Source organism: Alligator mississippiensis, chromosome 2 (genome assembly GCF_030867095.1).
Source record: "Alligator mississippiensis isolate rAllMis1 chromosome 2, rAllMis1, whole genome shotgun sequence".
NCBI classification, from domain to species: Eukaryota; Metazoa; Chordata; order Crocodylia; family Alligatoridae; genus Alligator; species Alligator mississippiensis.
Genome location: NC_081825.1, coordinates 227,342,288 through 227,353,457, shown reverse-complemented (window position 1 = coordinate 227,353,457; position 11,170 = coordinate 227,342,288). Strand labels below are relative to the sequence as shown.

At 45.0% G+C, this 11,170-nt stretch overlaps 1 protein-coding gene across 7 annotated transcripts in view; it reads left to right on the top strand.

Annotated features, from left to right (window-relative positions):
* The first annotated feature begins 6,265 nt into the window (after positions 1-6,265).
* Positions 6,266-11,170, top strand: part of AMBRA1 (autophagy and beclin 1 regulator 1) — a 176,443-nt gene continuing 171,538 nt past the window's right edge. For 4 of the 7 annotated variants that reach the window (XM_014602384.3, XM_019476985.2, XM_014602382.3 and 1 more), the window contains exon 1: positions 6,267-6,455. The gene's annotated coding sequence lies outside the window, so the exon portion shown is untranslated. Of the gene's footprint in view, positions 6,456-11,170 lie in introns of all 7 variants that reach the window. The other 3 variants (XM_059722817.1, XM_014602385.3, XM_014602387.3) reach the window with 3 other exon arrangements.

The following is an 11,170-nucleotide window of genomic DNA, read 5'->3' as shown; positions in this document are numbered from 1 at the left end:
CCTCCCTCACCACTGGGGCCTCAATCTGCCCCCACCCCCCGCCACGGCCCTTTCCCCTCCCCCTTCCCCCACAGACTTACCTGCTGGAGGGGCATGCCCCCAAATAATTTTTTCTTCCTCTGCTTTGATCCCACCCCCCTCCCCCCGATTGACCTGCTGGGCGGAGGGGGAGGGTGGTGCATGGTAGATCTTGCGTTGCTTTTTAATTAAAAAGTGATCTCTTACTTAAAAAGGTTGGAGATCACTGGTCTACAATGACTGGCATTTCTTTCGTGAGTCATATAACAAAGTTCAGAACCCAGTATTGTGTATGTATAATTGAGGTTATTTTTCCCCAGGTGCAATACCTTGCACTTGTTGACATTGAAGTTCATCTACCATATTTTTTTTTGCCCGCTCACTTAGCTGGGCAAGATCTTTCTGCAGGTCTTCTCCTTTAGCTTGGGACTTAACTACCTGGAATAATTTGGTATAATTTGCAAACCTGGAGATTTCACTATGCACTCCTATTTCCAGGTCATTGAGAAAAATGTTGAAAAAATAGGGTCCAGCACAGATCCTTGCAGGACCCTACTTCTGACCAGCCTTCATCCTTAAAAGTGACCATTTAGCCCTACCTGTTGCTTCCTATCTTTTAACCAGATCTCAGTCCATGAAAGAACCTTTCCTCCAATCCTGGGGTACCATAGGTTTTTGGAAAGCCTATGGTGAGGAACCTTGTTGAATGCTTTTTGAAAGTTCAAATATATGATGTCAACTGGATCCCCTTTGTCCACATACTTGTTGACACCCTTAAAAAACTCTAGCTATCAGTGAGGCAGGATTTCCCTTTACAAAAACCATGTTGACTCTTCCCCAACATAACATATTTGTCCATGTGACTGCTGATTCTATTCTTTATTATCATTTCTATCAATTTGCCAGGGATGGAATTGAGAGCAACTGGTCTGTAATTCCCAGGATCATCTCTGGAACCCTTTTTGAAGATGGGAATTATGTTGGCAACCCACCAATCCTCTAGCATAAGGCTGTTTATAATGATAGGTTACATATTATTGCCAGCAATTCTGCGATTTCACCTTTAAGTTCTTTCAGAACTCTGGGGTAAATGCCAGCTGGTCCTGGTGACTTGTTAGTATTCAGCTAATTGATATGTTCCAAAACTTCTGTTGTTACTTCAGTGTGGTCCAACTCTTCAGATCCATCTCCTAGAAAGAACTGATCTGGCATGGGAATTTCCCCAGTATCTTTTGTGGTAAACACTGATGCAAAGAAATCATAGCTTCTCTGCTATGGCATTATTATCCCTGAGTGCACCTTTTACACTCTGGTCATCTAATGGTCCCACTGGTTCTCTAGCTGGCTTTCTGTTTCTGATGTATGTAAAGAAGTCATCTTTTGCTAAACTCTTCTCAAATTCCTTTTGGGCCTGCCTTATTTTGCTTTTACACTTGACTTGCCAGAATTTGTAAGCTTTCCTCTTTTCCTCATTTGGGTACACTTTACATTTTATGAAGGATGCCTTTTGCCTTGAATGATCTCCTTAACTCTGCTATTGAACCATGCAGGGGTTTTATTGGGCCACTTTTTGATTTGTGGTATAAACTTTTCCTGAATCTTTAATATGGTATTTTTAAACAGCTTCCAATTTGCCTGCAGGCTTTTTACTTTTATGAATGCTTATTTAAACTTTTGACTAATTTCTTAATTTTTTATGTCATTTCCCTTCCTAAAGTTGTATATGAGTATGGTGGACATTTTTGTCTTACTCCCTCCCACGCAAGTGCTGAATGGGATTATGTTATGGTCACTATTACAGAGTGGCTCACCAACAGATACCCCTTGAACCAGGTCCTGTGTTATTCAGGATTAGGCCTAGAACTGCTTCTCTTCTTGTGGGTTCCAAGATGAGTTGTTCTACAAAGCAGTTGTTTATCGCATCCAGAAAGTTTATTTCCAAGTCTCACCCAGATGAGGTGTTTACCCAATCTGTGAGAGGATAGTTGAAGTCTTCCATTATCATCGCTTGTCCCACTTTAGCATCTTCTTTAGTTTCCCTGAGCATTTCATAATCATCTTCACCTTCCTGTGCAGGTGGTCAAAGTACAATCCTAGCACTATATTATTTTTATTCAAGTATGGAATTACTACCCACAGGGATTCTATGGCAGTTTTCTTTTCAGGTATTTTTTTTTTATGTTGCTACTATTTATACTATCCTTAACATACTGTGCCACTCTTCCACCAGCATCCTACTCTGTCATTCCTATATAGTATGTAATATGTTAGAACAGCACCCCATTGATTATTGTCCTTCCACCAAGTCTCTGAGATTCCTTTTATGATGAAGTCACCATTTAATACCAGGCATTCTAGTTCACCCATCTTGTATTTTTTAGGTTTCTGACGTTTGTGTAGAGGCACTTATAAATTTTGTTTTTGCTCAGCTGCCTATTACTGCTCACACTATTTGTTTGGCACACTGACTTATCCTGACTATTATCTAGAGTTATACTTCTTACTCTCCTACTATCCTCTTCAAGCTGTGAAAGAATTTGCGTGGTGTCCCCCTTTGGGGTTCTTTCAGCCCTGACCTGTGTGTTCTTCCGCACCTGTTGGCTTTTCTCCACTTTTCAGTTTAAAAACTGCCCTACAGCCTTTTTAATCTTTAGTGCTAGCAACCTGGTTCCATTCTGGTTCAGGTAGAGCCTGTTTTTTTCTGTATGGATTCCTCCATCCCAAAAGGTTCCCCCATTCCTGATAAAACCTAAACCATTCCTTCCTGCACCATCATCTCATCCAAGCATTGAGACTCTAGAGCTCTGTCTGTCTCTCTGATCCTGCACATGCAATGGGAAACATTTCATAGAATGCTACTGTGGAGGTCCTGAACTTTAACCTTCTGGCTAACATCCTAATTTTAGCTTCTAGGACTTCTCTCCCATTCTTCCTTACGTTTTTGGTATCCACATCGACCATGACCACCAGCTCCTTTCCAGTGCCCACTAGTAGCCTTTCTATACATCTTGTGAGGTCTGCTACCTTTTGCAATGGGCAAGCAAGTCACCATGTGGTCCCCCCTAGATGTCACAATCCCAGCTATTTATGCACTAATAATGATCAACCCCCCCGCCCTTGCACTACAACCACCTACTGTCCTTTGTGGTCCCCTCCCATGGAAGAGTATCCTCAGTACAAGAGGACACTCTGACATCAGCTGGAAGGTGGGCCCCATCTAAAGGATAGTTTCCCTCCTTCTCAGCTTGATGCTCTCATCCATTCCTGCCTGAGGCGCTCATCCTCCTCAGCAACATGGGCTTTGCTACGGAGGTGGGTCTACTCTACAATGTCATTGAAAGCCTCATCTATGAACTGATCTGCCTTAGCTGCTCCAATTCTGCTACCCTAGCCTCAAGAAAACATACTTGTTCTCTCAGAGTAAGGAGCTGCTTGCTACCTGGGGAAGGTAATCATATATGCTGCACCCAGTACAAAAAACAGGATAGTTCTCTGTTGGCTGCTGGATTTTTACCTTAATTTTTTAAAGCGTTGAAAAATTAGTTTGCTTTTTTTAGTGAGGCTTTTATTTATGGATTCCCTTAGATTAGAAACATTGAATTTATGATTTGACCTGTTGTTTAACCTTACTCTATCCTAATTGCAGCTAAATATTACAAAAGGACTTTAGTACTGGGATTTAAAGCGAGACCTAAATGCTACCCTAAATGCTAAAAGCTAATTCAAAATAAGAACTTCCAAGGCTCCTTTTCAAAGAGGATGCTGCATGGGTATTGTTACAAGTAGGTCTCTGATGAAGCCAGACTCTTGGAGGATGAGGAAGTAGTGGGAATGCTCCATCACGCTTCATTTGTACCTCATCATGAGAAGAACTGTCTTGACTGAATCTTCCTGCTGTTTTTTTCTGTCAGGATCCAAATCTTTAAAGGCCTTCAAGTGCTTCCAGGAAAATTTTGATTACCAAACAGTTGTGCTAGCAGACTCATTTATTTTCTATACTTCTCAATGTTCAGATTGCACACTTTACCTGCATGTTCCAAAACATTCTTACCATTGTGTAATGTGCTGGAACTCTTTTAATATCCTTAATGCATGATTAACCAATTGAAATTAGAACAGGATGATTTAAAGAACAGAAGAATAGGGGTGGTTCATTTTCATATCTGATAAATTGGATGCTTGGTTGGTTAAATGATCAGTAGCTTCTGAGGTCACAATGGTCTTGTGACATTCCAGGTAGTTGTTATGCCAACCGCTATAGAGATTCTGTAGTTGGCGGTGGAGGCGAAGTCCGCAGAAGGTGACTGAACTCTTAAGAAACCAACATCTTGTTCATGTAGCAACATCTTTAGTAATAATGAGCCAAAGAGAGAAGTCCCAAGATCAGAATAATGTTCTGGAAGGACATTAGAGGGAAAATTCCCAGGAGGTACAAACAGTCATGCCTTTTTATAAGGAGGATGACTGGATAGCTTGCTCCAGGCAGTTGAAAGCAACTGGAAGTTATGAGGAGGTTGGGTGGGTCAGGTGTATGGGGAGAGGAATGCTCATTGAGAACTTTGAGGGACCTGAATTACTGTGGAGAGGTATTAACTTTATGCGAGTTGGTTACTGACATAAGTGGGATTATTCACTTGTATGAAGTCAAGCGCATTGCAGGATTGACCTCTTGGTGTGAGGATGGTGGGTGGAAGGAAAGTAGTAAAAACAACAAGCAGCATTTAGTAGCAAAGCAGAAGGCTTAGCACTTCACATCTTTAGCCAGTGCTGGGCAGGCATATTTGGTTCACAAAGAATCATGGGCATGAGCCCACACAGAAGCAATTAGCCCCCTCTGGTTCTAGAGGGGCCTTTTAAGAGCACCAACAGGGTTCTTGAAAAAGCTAAAGCAATAACAGGGAGAGGATCAGAGGGGAAGCACTTATGCTGGCCAGTGCCCACTGGCCCTTGAACAAGTCCAAGAAGCTGGTAGACACTGCCCAGTGAAATTGTGTCTGAAGACATGACCAGATGAGGGACAGGCCAATTTGTTATGTTGTAGGGATAGTGGGCGTAGGCTACAAAGTAAAATGATGTCTCCCTTGAAAAGGGAGGCCCATGGGAAACATAACAACTAATTCCTTGGGACCACTAGAGCAGTAACAGAGAAAGGTGTGGGTCAGAGGTTAATAACAAGTGCTTCAAGGTGAGTGACACCAAGCAGAGCACATGGGCTAGCACCCACTGGCCCTCAGATGTGACCATGGAGCCGGTGGACAGTGCCCAGTGAAACTCTGCCTGGAGATGGGGCAGGGAGACAGCTCCACAGTGTCCAGGTGTCAGCGGGTGGGTCAGAGGGACGGGTGGCTTAGCGAGGGCCAGGAGGAGGTTGACCGGGTGGTCCCAGCACTTGGTGGGGCCATGTGGGGGAGCCATGTAGCTAACACCCAGCAGCAGCAGGCTCCCGAGGAGGCGGTGGTGGGCAGTAGCCTGGCACCTAGTGCTGCACAGGAGCAGCTCAGGGGCATCAGGGCAGAGGGAGGAGGCTCCTCTAAGGATGAGGCAGCAGCTCCTCAGAAGCTGGACCAGTCTGGTGGCCTCCTTTGTGCAGCCAAAGGCATTGCTGGGGGAAACCTGAGACAAGGTGCCCGGGAGTGACAGGCACCAGGGGCCTGGAAAAGGGCGGCTCATGCCTCAAAGCGTGTCTGACACCTCCAGCATTGCCAGGTCTTAAATATAAAATTGTGGTATTGCAAGCCCAAAATTCTCATTATTTGCTGAAAAACCAGCGTATACTGAAAAATATGCAAATAAGCCTTTTTTTTCTTTACTTTCTATTGCTCACTGTAATCGCCAGTCAGTGAGAACTGGATCATCATCGTCACAGCTGAACCTGTTGAGGTGAGCAGTCATGAGAAGATGCTGACAGCAAACCCCAAAGTGAGTTCAGACTCCCTGAGACTTATTTGGGTTTTGCATATACTGCATCAATCAGCTGCCTCCAAAAAGATCGGACACGCTGAACGCTTTTACTGATGGTAATGCCTGTCCACCCGGCCACACGGGGCCCCTCTCCCGCCGCCCCGCAGCGGCCCGCGGAAGATGCCCGAGCCACGACCCAGGCTAGCCCCGCCCCCGCCAGGCTCCTGGCTCTCCCCATCCTATTCTCCGAGCTCGATTGCTCTAGCCCGTCCCCTGCGCACGCCCGGGCTGTTCCGGTCTGTACCAGCGGGGTGGAGCCCTCGCCGCTCGGCTGGTTGCGCCTGGCACGGCTCTGCATTCGAGCGCTCGGGCCTCGGCGCCGCTCCGTCCCGCCGCCCGTGGCTCGGCTGCTCGGGCCTGGCTCGCGGGCTCGGCGAGCGGCTGTGCGGCCTGCGAGCGCTTTCGGGGCGGCGGCGGCAGTGGCAGCAGCGGAGGTGGCCGCGCTGCTTCCCCAGACCAGGCCCGGCCCGCACCAGGTAGGCGCTGGGGGCCAGCTCCGTGCCCTGCTGCCCCCGCAGCCACCGGGAGAGGGGCCAGCGGGGCTCGGCTCCTCCCCGAGACCCGTGGGCCTGGGGCCTTCTGCTGGAGCTCCCCCGGGACTGGGGCTCGCCTAGGAGCGCCGGAGCGGAGCAGGCCCGGACCCTGGCCCGGCCGGGGAGGGGAGGGGAGCAGGAGCGCGCCTCTCCAGAAGAGCCCGGAGAGATGACGCAAGGGGGAAGAAGGAAGTGGGAGTAAACCGTTTAATTCTGGGGTGTAGGTTTGAAAGGATCCTGCTCTCTGAGGAAGAGACTTCATGCTTCTGCCGGGAGGCCTGTCACCTGTTGTTGGGATGATTTGTGCCCAAGAATCTTATGAAATCATGGCCGGGGGAATCACTCGAGGCCTCTATATTATTATTTTTTTCTCTAACTTACTTCCTAGGTTTTGTAGCAGGCTAAGGTTTCCCAAATGGTCAGTTTTCCCTCCAGCTGTATGTCCCAGTGACTGGAAGAGGGGAGACAGAAATCAGAGAAACACAGTCCTGCACAAACGTTGTAGAACTGGCAGGTGGGCTTGAGAGCCAGTGTAGGACCTGAAAATATCCTAGACTTCAAATGAATGTTTTTTACATTTTGTTCTATCCATCCCTTTTTTTTTCTCCCTCTGTAGTGCTTTTAAGATGCCCACAATATGGCAAAAGGCAACTTACATCTTGACCTAAGTGTCACTGTCTCTATCTTCCTTTCATCCTTTGTTCCACATTCAGTTGATTGCAGAGTATTGAAAATGTGTATTGCAGAACATTGCTTTTTTACAAATGATGCTGTGATTGATACTGTAATACTTGGTCACCTTAACATTTTGGTTGCATACAGTTTAAAAAAAAATTTTAAAACACTTTTTTTTTCAATTCCTTTTTTCTAAATCAGTCTTCTAGATCAGTGTTTCTCAACCTGTGGGTTGCAACCCAGAAGTGGGTCGCAAGAATATATGAAAGGGTTGGGACCAAACTTGGAAAACGGATGAACAAGCTTTAAAAATGGATTCTTCTTTAAAGGAGAAAAAAGTAGAAAACCATGGCTTTTCCCTTGCAGGCTGGCAGAGATTCAGCTTGCCAGGGGCTGCTTGGAACCCCCACAATGCCCCACGCACCCACCTCCTGCCCCATGCACTGAGGGCCTGGGGGTGGGGTGCACAGGGTCAAGACTGGGGTACTGGGTTGGCACTGGCCATTGATGTTTACAAATGGGTCCTTGTACAAAAAAGGTTGAAAACCAATGATCTAGATGCTTGTGCTTTTTGAATTTTTTTAAAAATTTGTCTTGATTGTGGCTGCGGTGTGTTAGTCACTTCCTAAACATGAGAGCTGCAGGCCTTGTCTTAAAAAATAGCTAAAAGACTAGCAAAGAAGAGGTATCATGACAGAAGTGAAATAGTTAGTGACAACAGCAATATTTTTTTTTTCTTTATACTGCTTCTTTGTGATAAGAAAGAAAGTGTCTTTGAATGTTTGTGCCTTAGCTGTAATCAGGAGCCTTACAGGTGTCATGACAGTAGATCAGGGGCGGGCAATTATTTTGGGCAGAGGGCCACTTACTGAGTTTTGGCAAGCCATTGAGGGCCACATGACCGGCAGCCAGGGGCAGATAAATATTAATTTTCTAAATGTTTTAGGGGTCCCATGAGCTGGACAGAATGGTCTGGCTGGCCGCATCCATCCCGCGGGCCGCATTTTGCCCACCCCTGCAGTAGTTGCTCTTCAGGAGGGATTCCAGTTAGAGCAGGTCCTGCCCTTGTAGATGTAGTTCTCTGTCCCCCCTCCATGAAGAAGGGCACTCAAATTTTTATATAAGAATCTGATATGTATTGCTGCATTCATTGCTACTTGTAGCTCCTCCCAGTTTGGCATCTTCTGCAGATTTCACTGTTCTTCCTATCCTTCTTCCAAGTTGTTGCTGAAGCTGTTAAAACTTGACAGGGATCCTGTGGTATCACTAGGTACTGTTAGTTCACTACATTGCTGTTTTTAAATTTAGTTTCCCACCCTAGGTGTTTCTTTATGTAATAAGGTCACATCTAAGCACATTTGAATCAGTTTTGAATAAGAGAAGGGCAAGGCTTGAAAGACTGTGTTAAATTTCAAATGTAGCATTGACTGTTCATCCACTAGCATGTCAGAAATAGTAATAAACCTTTTTTTAAGATCTGTCAGTGATAAACCCTCTTGCTTATAGTAGTTCTGTTATCCACTATCAGTGCCATTAGCAGGTGGCAGGGAATGGTGGCACCTTAGCAACTAAATGGTTTAGAAAGGCATGAACTTTCATAGGCAACAAACTACTTCATGAGGTGCTATATGCCATATAGCATATAGCATCTGACCCTGTGGTATCATGAGAGTATAGGTGCCTGTTGTTTGCTGTGTATCTAGAAATAACTGCCAGTTGGCTTTTAGCTAATAAGTCAAGCAAAATTGTGTTGTCAAGTTGGTGCTTGCCTTCTGTATAGCAGAATTGTGGATTATTGAACTGGATCTGTCAGAATTTTTCAGTCACCTATGTATTTATGGATTTGAATATTTTATCTTGTTGCTTCTTTTCCTTTGTAGGATTCTTTAAACCTTTCCCATCTTTCAACCCCTCTGGAACCTCATACTGCTAATGTTATAGTTAGAGAATTTACTGGATTTGGGGCACTTTAACAAATATGTTCTGCTACTACTTTTTCATTGAGGCTATTTTATTGTAGGTCTGGTGAAAGTTTTGCTGGGTAATAGATATGGGATTCATACTTGGGATTCTTAGTTGTGTATTAGCTTGCCAGTGAAACTAGATTGGATTAGATTAGATTAAAATAAGAGCCCAAATAAGAAGAGACTGGAGAGAAATGGTTTAGGGACCCTTGAAAGGGACTACGAGAATTAAACTGAATGAAAGGGAAGGCTGCATGTTAGGGCAGCCTTTTCTAATGCTTAGATTATTAAACGGAAATACTGTCTTAATGAAGATCCATCACTTGGCTTGTTTTTAAAACAGGAGTAGATTTCATAGATGAAGGCACAGGGAGAAGACGAGAGCAATCATGTCTTGGTACTCAAGAATGTGGGTATAATGTGGCCTAATAAAGCTTTGGAGCGTGTGGGCTGGGAGCAATCTGGGCCCTTTTTCGCGCCGTGTGGGCTGTGGCCAGCAGCCCGGGCACGCTGGGTCAGAGAAAGCAGGCGACACGCTAGAATTAGGCATGGATGTGTAATGGTTGATTCAAGATTGTTTACTTACACCGAAGATGGCCGCGGTGTAGGCTGGACAGTTTCCCAGGCAAAGCTCCGCTTAAATCCTCGTTTGAGGACTCCGACAGTACTCGGATCACTCCCACAGAGTTGTCGAGGCTCCGTGGATCTTTTTTGCGCGCAGGGAAGAGGGAATACGTCGAGGATTGCTCTTGGCGACGGGGAGAGGCTAGAGGCTGATCAGACCCCTGTTGCCTGCTTGAAATATGCTGGGTCCAATAGGCTCCGCAGTGCTTAGAGATCTTCACAAGATGTGAAATCTCCTCCTCCTGGTGTTCGTGGAGTCCTCCAACTTCGGCAGAAACCACTCAAGCCTTTTATACGGCTAGCAAGCCAATTGCTAGCTGCCACGCGTGAATAATTTAACGCAAGCCAATAATTGGGCTCGAATTAGAATACAAATGGCGGGAACTCCTTGCAACGTGCATTTCTATGCTGCAAAGAAGAAATGCACACTGCAAAGAAAGCTTCAAACGGGAAAATAATTCAGTGGTGCCAAAGCGCACACAAAACAAAAATCACACCCTTGGGTTGTGACATGGAGTTTCTAATTTTTATGTATTATTCCTTGTAGTTTTCAAGAGGTATGGCATACTGGAGCTGAGTGAGGAGAGGAGAATCATCATAATCCATATGCCTGTCATAACCGTTGTGTTGTCTTAACCCATGAGGAATCTTCAGATGAGATTTTAAGCTCTCAGCTGTACTGTTGGATGTTATCACTTCTGTGAGGCTGCATCGTCTCTGCAACCAGGGAGAAACCTAGTGCTACATGTCTAGTGGGGCACAGTTGTTATATGCCACCATATACTACTTACCCTTTGTCTTTCATAATTCCTGTAAGGCTCATGTTGCAGAAACTGCTTCTCTGATTAAAAATTTTTCCAATGCTTTTTTTTTTCTGGATTGAGACCCAGTGTCGGAAATTCCAGGGTAAGGTGAGGCTTATTGTCTGAATTTAAGCATAAAGACGGATTGAAAGGGAAATGTGCTATTCCAATCAACAATAGTAATTTAAACAAAGCAATAACTCTCTGCTTTTGGTTTCCAAGTAGAATTTGATATATTTCCCTGTCCCAAGATCAAGCCTTTCTCCCATCTCTTCAGGTATAAGTGAGGTGCTTGCTTGCAGTTTGTTTTTCTTGTGCTGTTTTTGGAGCACATGTCTTGGGCTCAATTTGAAGCCAGAAAACATGGTTGATTGAGGCCTGAATCCTGTGAACCCTTATATGCTGACCTCATTATGGTGAGTAGTCCCACTGAAATTGGAAGGTGACATCTGTTTATTGGCTACTGTTGGAATTGAGATATAATGAACTAAATGGAACTGGACTATGGCACTATGCCATATTATGGCATTTGGTATATTTCTAAGTGTTTGTGGTGTCAGGGTCTTGTATTATGAAGTTCTTGACCTCTCTA